Source organism: Sinocyclocheilus grahami, unplaced genomic scaffold (genome assembly GCF_001515645.1).
Source record: "Sinocyclocheilus grahami isolate Dianchi unplaced genomic scaffold, SAMN03320097.WGS_v1.1 scaffold1552.1, whole genome shotgun sequence".
Lineage (NCBI taxonomy): Eukaryota > Metazoa > Chordata > Actinopteri > Cypriniformes > Cyprinidae > Sinocyclocheilus > Sinocyclocheilus grahami.
In genome coordinates, this window is record NW_015506731.1 from 4,151 (window position 1) to 16,449 (window position 12,299).

A 12,299-nucleotide genomic window follows, 5' to 3' on the forward strand; every position below is an offset into this window, starting at 1 on the left:
TGCACAGACTTTATAGACCTTAGTCAGGGTAGAGCCATATTTAATTTTTGATGGGTATGAAAATGCAGCTGTGAGGAATTGAAGTACAGTGCGTTCAGCGAATTGTACTCTTGTGCAGTATGTAAACATTCAGTTGACAAAACTTCATAAAACAGTTTTAAAAGCTGTTAAAACTAGGTGATCTCTGACCTTTATACAGTGTATGCCATAGTAGATACTGTAAGTCTATCCCTCACGGTCTCATTTTCTTCTGTTTTAAATGCAATATGGCATCTAACCTGATTAAGGTCTATTGCATCTTTGAGTTAATTCTGAGGTAAAATCTGCAAAAATGTCATTATAATGCAAAACTGTATCTTTGTTTACATTTCCGGGTTTGGAACACTATAGCAGTGTGAACTTACATAGAGGTGCATGTGAGACCTTAGCAAATATACTTTTTGTTGTTCCAGCAACAGCAAAAGAAAAATTCTACTATTGAGTCTCCATGAATTTCTAAAAAAGGAAACCTTGGAGAAATTTTTAGTATTTTAAAATTTATAATCACTCCTACCGCAGCTGTATTAGGAAGCACATCACAGCTATATTAACTATTTTAATTATTTATTTATTTGTAATTTAATGCCAAGGTAATATAACACAAAGTATAGTTATAAATATATAGTGCTTTTATTAAATGAAATGGTGAAATGTTCATTCTCAGAGCAGCTATCGAGATGATGTCCGTGTGTTCATATCCTCATATAGTGAGACAGCAGATGCTGAAAACACTGTGAGCATCACGTGAGAATGAGTTTGTGTAGAAGACACTTCACCACTCATTACATGTCATACTGTAAATTCCATTTTTATGTTTAAAGGGGGACATCTGATGCAAAATTCACTTTTACGTTTGCATATAGATGTGTCTTAGCAGTGTGTGGACACAACCACACTACAATGATAAAAATCCATTCACTCCTTTTTAATCCCCAAAAAAACCTAAAGAGTCTCAATTATCAAGTTGTTTCGATTTTGGCTGAGGAGTAATGTCTCTATGGACACCAGAGCCTCTGAGGACACAGTGGATTAGTTTTGTTTTTGATGGTAATGCACTACCCAAAAAACAGAAGAGAGGGGTGGGGTGAGCAGTAGCTCATTATCATTTAAAGAGACATGCACTGAAACGGGTCGCTATGAACAGAGCTGTTTTTGACAAGGTAAAAAGGGTCTTTCACACAGTATTGAGGAATTTTGACCAAAGTTGTTGCAGACATTTCATGAAGACCCCAAAGAATCATACCAGCTTGTCAAAAATGGGCATCCGATGTCCCCTTTAAAAAAAAAAAAGTGCACCTTTAACTATTGTAGAAATGTATCTGTGAAAACAATCCAATTTTAGCCTTAAAGGAGATCTGCTAGTGTCTGCAGTGTTTCTGCTCAGACAGTGAGTGTAGAGCACAACGCTAGCAGTTCAATTCCCAGGAAATGCAAGAATTCACAAAAATGCATACACTGAATGAAACATAAGACGCTTTGGATAAAAGCATTTGCCCTAAAGGCATAATTGTACGTTTGAATTTACTCTCTAATGAAGACAAAATAGGAGCAGACATACAGTAAATAAGGACATAATCAGCAAACCAACTTCAGCAAAATGTTACATTCTAAAACAGGTGTAATGTAAACAGGAAGATGGGAGACTGTTTCACTTGAATGGAAGTCAATGGAAGAGATGCTTCAGTACTCCGATTAAACTGCTTTTGTGTGGAAACAGTTTGCTGTGCTAATCTTTGCTAAACTTTAACATGTTTTGCAGCTATTCTTCAACATGTGGTGCATGAAAATCACTTTGGAGTGAGCTATAACTGGAGTTTGCTACGGAAAATCTAGTTTATATTTCATAAATAGAGTTGCTGTTACTCCGATATCCTCTTTCTGATGTCCAGCCTTGATCAACCACAAATACCCATGTTTTTCTGGCAAGCAAACACTATGAAGGGCAGCTAAATTGTCCTTTAAGTCCTTGTGTACCAACATAAATTATCTCAAGCATGTTGATGACCCATATTTGAACTTGATATACAATAAATCTCCTCATTTTGCGATGCATTAAACATCTCTGTGCAAACAATGTATGCAACAGTGAGTTTTATGAATCCGCTCATTCATATGCAAATAGTCTTGTGCGTTTACAGGCGTTGATATGATAAAAAGGAGCCAACGGCTAAAATCATTATCTCAATTCTATCCTTGTCGTCATGAGAATTGTCTTAAAGGTTCATAAATAACTCATGTCTAAAGGTCCTTTCTCTCTAGAAACCCTTTCAGTTCAGCTGTTATTTTGAAGATCTGTGGCATCCATTGCTTTAATGATAGTGTAGAAAGAAGAAAGGTGACAGACACATATAGGGCAATCTAAAAGATCCCTGCGTCTTGTTTTCTTTGTTGTGACTAATGCCGGAGAAAAAGATTGCTTCACTCGGAACATGTTTGGATTATGCAGCAAGCAAAGAAGAAAGACAAAAGAAATAAAGCGAGCAAGTGAGAGGAACAGAGGATGAGCTGGAGGAGAACAGATCATGAAAGAGAGAGAAAGAGGGGGAGAGAGTATGTGAATCAACATAGGTTACACCTTATCTGCTGTAGATAATGTTCTCAAGTCCTCTCACTGTCAACATTTTATGAATGACAGAATCATCTGATAAAATGAGCAGAACCTATTGATCCAAATAAGAAGCCATTAGAGAGAGAGAGAGAGAGAGAGAGAGAGAGAAAGCACACTTAAATAAAAAAAACAGACAGAGACAGGTTCAGACATTGAAATCTGGCATTTAAAATCAAATTTAAACCTGGAAATAAACTTTTTTTTATTAGGTCACTAATAGAAGAGAAGAGAACTGCATTTTTGATGTTGATCATGAGTCTTTGTACAGACAGTCAGATGTTCTTGCTCAGGATACATGAATAATCTCAAATCATGCCGGATCATCGGGTTTGACACAAATCTGAGCAGTTCATGCAGCTTGAGTGCTGCTGCTATTAAAGCAAAAGGGAGACAAATCAAAGTATTACAGATATAAAGATATTCTGAATTGATATTCCAAATCTAAATTGATTTGTAATTAAAAATATCACTCAAATTGTCACTCAAAACATCATTTTAAAACTTTGAATAGTCTGCCTCTGTTAAAAACAATTACAAAATTTGAACAATGCGTAAGGAGAAATAAACTAATTCTGCTTCCAAGTTCAGTCAGGTATATGTTATTTCGAATAAAAATAACACGGAAAAAGTATAAACGCAAAGAATTCTACTCTAGAATTCCAATAAGCTCAGTAACTACATCCCAATTCAGAATGTTCTAAATTACTCCGTGCTATCACTTATAGATGGTATGTTAAGAAAATAATAATAAAAAATCATTAAGCAAACAGTGAAAGGTTTACGCCTATTGTCTATATGCTTTATGCTTATTGTCTATAAGATTTATGCTCATTGTCTATAAACTGTTCCGCACCATTCTACAAAAAATTTTGAAATACAGCATGTAAAATTCTGTGGTGTAAAGTATTACTGTACTTCAGTGTCTTTTTGATCCTACATTTTTGATCCTAAGCATCTTTGAGCCACCACTGAGTACAAGTAAAATACTTACTGCAAGTATTGTTAAAATCAGATACTCGAACCGTTTACTCAAGTCATATTGGAATTGGTGACTAGTAACTTGTAATGGAGTAATTTTCGCAGTAAGGTATTTATACTTTTACTTACGTATGGTTTTCAGGTACTCTTTGCACCTTAAATAAAATTACAATAACTTTGCAAAATCATTCAGTATACCATTCCCATTAAACATGCCTTCTGCAATTTTCAAACTTATACGCCCCTTGTGATGTCACAACTCAGCAACTCGTGTATCATTTAGTATTCTGAGTTTCCCACTTCATTTTGTCCTTCATGTGCTCAGAACTAATAATTATGGTATTTCACTTGAAGGATATTTTAATTATTTTTAAAGATACACATCTTTTCTTAAGGATGCTTTCATATAGTTTTACTGCACAATTTAAATGAACAAAAATTATTTTTACAGTAAGGATCTCAGGAATGCCTTCCAAGGAGAATACCTGCAGAAAACTTCACATTCCCCTGCTTCTCAATGGTAGATGTGTGGCTGGGTTACAGCATCTACCAGCAGGAGCTAAATGGGCCATGCTAACCAGTCAAGCCTTGATCTCTGGGGTGTTCAGGGTCAGGGATTTGAGGACCAAGGCATTTGGCAGATTGTGCCTCCCTAGCAAGGATCCATCGATTAGGCCTGAAAAATCAGGATGAAGAGTGGCACACAGAAGGACCGACTGAACATGGATCAATTTTTCTGGCTGATAAGCCATCCTCTCCTGGCATGCCCTTTGGCCTCTTTTCCTGGTGGCTGGATTTCAACAGCTGAAAAATTGACATTGGAGGAAACGACTCAGTCCAGAAAGGCCAAGACCTTTCGCAAAATGTCAGCCTATTAAATAACCCACAGAAATGTGGACGTGTATGTAAAATGCCACAGCATTGTACGGCATGTCTTTTTCATTGTTAATTCCCCACGGTGGGGAAATTTGACTTGACTTGCTTTTAGAGTTGCAAGTCTGCCTGTTAATTTTCATTCAGTGAAAAGGGTAGAGGTTTCATCTGCAGTGTCTGGTTGATAGCGTTGTCCACTGACATTAAGATGCGGTTTAAGAGACTTCAAATACATTATCTTAATACAAAGCATAATGAAATTGGAAACCAGAACCTCTGCGATAAAAGCAGGAGAGGTCTCCATTTCAGAAAAATAAAAATACTAATAATTTATTTATTTACATATAATCTGTTTATTTTAATGTATTTATTATATATATATATAATAATATATTTTAATTTAAAATACTATACATTATATAAATATAATATTAACATTAATATATAATATTACGTATTACTCTTATACTACATTATATTACATATTTAAAAAATCCAAAGTTTAATATGCAGATACTAACCAGCTAACCATCTGTTCACCAATGGCAGATGGTGGGAGGAGTGTTCTGGAAAACTTGAATCTGGAAAACAATTATGTTCTGTTACACTACTGGCACAAAAATCTCACATAGCACCAATTCTCAGTCAGACCTTTTATGAACTTTATTATGTCAAAAATATAATGCCTTCATTTGCTTTCCACTAAAATAGGAGTTTTGATTGTTAATTTGAATTGCATTTATCCATGGTTCTCAGGAAAAAAAAAGTTGAAATAAAACCTGGGATGAAAGGAATCCAAAGGGAGGGCAAGATTAATTCAATCTGCCCACTCTAAATTAACTGAAAAGAGCTTAGATATATCTGACAGCCTGTAATGATCTATTTAATACACATGTGATGGGAAAAGTGTGATACGATGCTCTCATGTCAAATAAACTGCTCAGACAAAGGGGCTTTGATTAAAAGCTGTTTTTTAATGAATTCTTTGATTTCCTAATCATGAACGGAAACTGCAGTCCTGTCAACAAACTAAAATTAGATCAAGGGAAGTCTGACTTCCCTTCAATGAACTCTTTACAAATCAAGTGCATATCAAGCCATTTGTGTGTTTTCATGACAAGGTCATTTAGGATTCATAATGTAAAACATTAAATAAGTATTTCAAAACATCATGAAAAGTCATGACTCAAGGTCAGGATGGTTGAACGTGGACGATCAGAGCAGCTCTTGTGAGAATCTCTCTACTCTATTAAGTGAGAAATCGTTTTGGCATCATAAATGAGCAAATCATCGAAACGGCCCATTTTCCCATCATGAAAGTAATACAGATATCAAAGGTGGGCTGAGCACAATATCATATTTGTAAAATTGTGTCATCTCACATCAGCGTGGAGGTTCATCTCTGTGAGTAAGACTAATGAAGCTAGTTTCGCTGTTCCAAATGTGTCTCAGCTTTAGTGTTTAACAGGAAGATATTAGCTATAATGGCTGGTAAAAATCCTGAAAAACAGAAACTTTACACTAATGAACTGTAAACAATTCAAATATAGATCTATGAAGCTGAAATTATAATGCAATGAAAATGTTGGAGAATCAATCTGAGTATTAGAAGCACAGAAAGAGAAATAAACTCCTATTTCAAGAGGCAGCTGAATTAACTATCTTTTCCTCAAGGTGACATTAAGCCATGTTGCCATGGCAAAAACATCAGCATTATGTTTCACCACAATACTGTAAGGCATTGTGAATCTTTGCATATTCTGACTTTTTTTTTTCAGCAAGCAACAAATACATCGAAAGTATTATATAAATATATAATAAAATTGGTGCCATGACCCCATTTGTTACAAACACCAATAATCAATTTGGCTGTAACCTTAAGGTGAATGAAGATTTTAATGTTACTCCCATGCTATCTAGGATATTTCTTATTTTATGAAGCCAATACAACGTTATTTCATTATGCAACCAGAGAAAAGAAACATCTGGGGTAACGTGTTTATACTTTTTTTGTTTTTTTCGCAAATATCAGCAGTAAAGCCTGAAATAGGGCAAAGGCGGCCAGGGCGCTTTCATCCCAACAAATGAAAAACAGCGTAAGCGAGGTATCCACTACCCCAGATCTCTTCTATCTCGACTTGAGTGGAGTCAAGTGCACCAAATCCAGTTTAACCTCAGGGTGAAGCCAGACTGTCATGCAACACATTTGAGATAAAACAGGGGCAGTGATGAGGTGCTTCATCTTTGACTAATCTGATATTTCAGCGAGGACTCTTCTGAGGAGGTGGGAGGACATGAAGGATGGTGGAAGGGATTGAGAAGCATGCCAGTGGGCTTAAACACACAGTACGTGGGGGAAGATAACATCACCCAGGTTAGAAGAGATAATCCACTGATCTGATATTGTAGACAGACCTCTTAGACCACCACAAGTATTTAAGCAAAATAGAGAGAGTTTAGTGAGACTTAATTATATCATTTGCAAATCAACAAATAAACTGCATGTATTTATTTATAATATAATATAATATAATATTTTTAATTTGCTGTGTTTCTCTGATTGGTAGATATTTCTCTTTCATTCATGGATAGAGTAGTTCATCCATTGCACAGTAAAATGGATATAAAATTGAAAATTAACTTATTTCTTATTATCTATTATTTCTTATTCTTATCTATCAATGGGAGGGAGAGTCTCCTCATCAAAAGCATTAAAAACGTGTACAAATTCATGAGTGTAATATATGTATAAATTAGTGTAATAAATGTATATTACCACAGAGAAAGCCACAAATGTCCAATTTTGATTTCATGGATTCTTTAAAAGGCGTTTATCCCTTAAAAAATAAAATAAGATATCAAACATGATAAAATCACATTCAGACTGCAACAGATTAAGTTAACACTGCAGTTTAGTTTCATTGGCACATTTACGGAGCAAATGACTCTGTACTTTTCCAGAAAGAGATTTTGTCATTTGCTTCTTTTCTGCAGATTGTAAGGCATCGTTGTGACTCATTCTCTCCTGAGCCAAGAACAGGAATTATAGCACAGCATAGGCCCCCAGTGTTTCTGTTCTCTTTCCTGAATCTGTGTCGCAGATATGGGACACACTGAGAATACATCTGACATCCCAAGGAATATCAAAATAAATAAATAAACAAAAGGAAATAAAAGAAATATGGAACATTGCCAGATGAACACGCTACAAGGCTCATGTGTGAGATTTTTCAGTGCAAACCTAGTTTTGTACACCAAGATGAGTTTTCTCACGAACACTGTACTGTATAAACTATGCAAGAGTCTATTTAAGAGGTCAAAATGTCTCTCATTTTTATACAAATTAGATTACTAGTCTTATACTAATTGATATTCAAACAACAAAAATGAGGTGACATTTTATTTAAGGTCTGGCGTTTTACCAATAGACATTTTTATTGTTTTTTTATATTATTTATTCAAGAAAAATATATTATACACACACACACACATAGTCTTGCATATGTGGTTTACGGGGACTCTCCATAGGCGTAATGGTTTTTATACTGTACAAACTGCATTTTCTTTCGCCCTACACCTAAATCTACCCCTCACAGAAAACTACTGGCAATTTTTTATTTCATAAAACACAATTTAGTATGTTTTTTAAGCCTTTTGGTTTATGAGGAGTGAGGACACAGGAAGTGTCCTCATAAACCATGTTTACGTTGTAATACCCATGTCATTATACACATTTGTGTCCTCATAAACCATATATACCAGAACACACACACACACTATATGGACAAAATAGGGACATACCTGCTAATTATTGAATTCACATGCTTCAATCAGACCCATTGCCACAGGTGTATAAAATCAAGCACCATTTGTGAGAAAAAAAGGGGGTTGTTCCGAAGAGCTCACTGAATTCAAGCATGGTAGTCATAGAATGCTAGATATTACACAGCAACTGTAAGTGGCATTACTGGAAAGTGGAAGCATTTAGGAACAGCAGCAGCTCAGCCCCGAAGCAGAAGACCACGTAAAATAATTGGACCAGTAGATGACGCAGACCAGATTCAAACCCACATTTCCCACATTAACACCATGGATACATTTGCCACACCACGGCTCTGACCTTTGTAAGCCATATTACATTTTATATTAATTTTGTATTATGTGAGAACAGTGAAACAAGAGTGATACAAGATACATTAAACTTGCACAGTATAGGAAAGAGGTTGCCAGTGATAGCAGGAAAAATTATACGGTTTAGCGATATGATATGGAAATATTTAAAAGCAAGTCTCAATGGACCATTCAGAATCAATATTTGGTAATATATGCTGTCTTGTTTAGCAGACAGACAGTTAGTAGCATAGCATAGCAGAACTAGCACGGCATTTGCCCTATTGATGCCCATTCATAGTGACACATCCACAGTGTACAGTTAAGAAATGATGCTAACCTTTCCTAAAGCATGCGTATCATAGATTTCATTATCAGGATTCTTGCTCTAAATCATCCAGCCTTAGTATCATCTGATAAAGACACAAGTGACATATTGGCTCAGGAACAAATCTGGCGCTTGTATTATCCAATCTGCTTGCTAATAAAAATGTAAGAACATATTAGGCTTAAGTCCAACAAGCGAACTCAGCATAAAGACACTGCCGCGTTGCTTCACCTCTTGACCCAGAACTATGGCAGCATGTTATTATATACGTGAGGGGAATGCAGGCAATATAAAAATAAAAGACTTAGCCAGACATGGCCAATGCTTCTAAAACGGACTGAATCAAAATATAAGGTTATTATGAGTAAAGCCTAAGAGATTGATTTCAGTTAGGAAGATACAGTGGGTACGGAAAGTATTCAGACCCCCTTAAATTTTCAAATCCCGGGTTCAACGGTGAAAGGCATTCAGTTTGAAATGGATTCTACTTTATTTTTTGTATTGTCGCCTATTATGAAACAACATCATTTTAGTTTTCATGAGCCTCAGTAGCATTTTATTTATTTTTTTCATTCTTTGGATTTATCCAAAGCAGCATATAGGTGAATGACAGGTCTGAAAAAATATATTTAAGAAGTAGTTTAAAACACATGTGCCAAGTTGTACGAGTGAGTGTATAATAGTTATTTCAAGAATTTCAAAAATTAAAGAGAAAACGTTGTTGTTGTTATTATTATTATTATTATTATTATTAATTCATAAATATTAGATTTTAGGCAGTTGCAACCCTTGACATTTCACTCAAACTAACCATGTAATGTCTTAAAATTGTCATTATCCAATACAATCTGTTATTTTAAGAGATTTGTTTCTGTTTTATCTCTTTTCTGCATTTTGCTTGCACCACACAACTCTAATTTGCCAAAGTTTTAAAATATTAACATTCAGTGAAGCAGTTTTTCTAAAATTAATTTAACAATTTACAGTGGTTTTATTCTCTTAATATATATATATATATATACATATATATATATATATATATATACATATATTTTTTTTTTTATATATATAATTTCAGGACAGATGTATCACCCTAACTTTTTTGACTTATAACTCCTCAGAAAAAATTTAAAAAATTAAAAAATCGGAATTTAAATTCCCAAATCAACAACATGTTCATCATAGAAAAAGGTATTTAAGTCGATGTATGTATTAATTGCATTAATCGCATTGCATTTAACGTATTTCTGTACAAATTAATATACGTGACTGACCCGTATACTTTGTGTTTGAACACACATGCATGCACACGTTATTTAAAAGTATTATGTAAATCCTTGATCAAGTAACTATAGATGAATCCATCACACAAGCAGGTATGCATTATTAGAGGATTTAATACATTGTGATAAAACGAATGAAAATAACGATGATTTGCATTTCAAATTATGCCTTTAAAGACTAATTGGTAATAGTGAAGGCTGGTTGATCCCAGTAATAATGAAATGATAATCTCCTGAATATGTGGGCTACATCAACATGCTTTAGAGTCATTTACTGGATTTAACAAAAATTAAGGAAAATGCTGCCAAGAATATTCTGTCCTATTAAAAGGAAGCTCATTAAACATCCTTAAATCATGCAAATCACTGATATGAAAGGTATTTAAATCTAATAAGTGGTTATAAAAATGGAGCCAGCATAATATGAAATGAGTTAATACTAAAGTCACCATACGCAACTGAAAACATAACACACTTTGGCACAACCTAAAGATAGTGATATTGATACTTTAAGACTTAAAAGATATGCTGTAAACAAAAATGGCGAAAGCCCAAAAATAACAAGTAAGATAAGAGAAGAGCTTTACTATACTCCAATCAGAGTTAAATCTTCCTGTTATATACTGAGGGAAAAACCAAGGCTATGGCTCGGAGAGGCTGTGCAAACACTCATGAGATCTCCTCATCAGCAGGATGCTAATCTGTTGGTTTTGGCTTACTCAGTTGCTAGGAAATGACAATGTTACAATGTTTGGCAAACTAGTTTGTCACATCGCAGCTGTGGGAAGCCGTGAGAGAAAGAAATGTATTCTAATGTACCACATCCATTAGGAAAGAGGAGAGGGAGAGGGTTATAGGATTTACATTAACAGATTATTTAGGCTCTGCATCACTTCTTTCTGTCGGACAGAAATTCCATATAGATCGTACTCATTCTGATTTTTTTTTCTATTGCACCGTTTATATGATGGATCTGTCACATGGATTGTGTACTGCTTTTTGGGATGCAGGTGTCTAAATTCTATTTAGTAAATACACTTTCTGGTTAATTGAACATTTCTGTAGAGAGAAATTCCATATAGATTGTACTCATTCTGATTTTTTTTTCTATTGCACCGTTTATATGATGGATTTTGGTTCCAAACGATCTGTCACATGGATTGTGTACTGCTTTTTGGGATGCAGGTGTCTAAATTCTATTTAGTAAATACACTTTCTGGTTAATTGAACATTTCTGTATTCTGCCAGATTATTTTGTACAAATTCAAAGTAGAGATGCACAATATACTGGAACCCTACTGGCTGGTTATCGTCTAATATTAGATGTTTTGTCCTTTATTGGCATTGGTCGATATTGCATAAATATTGGCTAATATTGTATATTTAATTGTGCACTCTAATTTGCCAAATCTTTACATTTAGATTATGCTGTAGTCTAAAGTTCTTAAAAAGTGAATCTTCACAATCAAATAATAAATTAATAATTTAATAACAGTTAAAGGCAATCTTTAGCTAATCTCAAAGTTAATATTTATTTTTTTATGCTGCACATTACTTATATCATTTACATCATTATATGATATATTTATATAATTTACAGTACATATTTTTGAATACATGAATAAATTAAATAAATTAAATATATATACATTTTGAAATAAAAAGTAATATACATTTTAATTTCTGCAATTTACTGGTTAGTGGCCGTAAAAAATATTGTGTATAAAATATTGTGCATCCCTTGTATTTCACTATATAGGTAGTGAACGTCCTGTAGAAAATGGAATTTTATTATAGAAACAATTCAATGAATTAGAAATAAAGACCAATATCAATGTTTTTCTGTAATATACTGCTTAATGGAGATAAGACACAAAATATTATTATTAGTAGTAGTAGTAGTAGTAGTATTGGTCAGAATTGTACTACTGTGGATCCCCTTGTCTTGTCTTGACTCCCTACAGGTAGAGAACTCACTGTACAAAATTGATATTTTTACAAAAATCTATAGTTAAAGACCAATATCAACGTTGTATGTATATAAATTAAGTATATTAATTATAATATACTAATATATAAT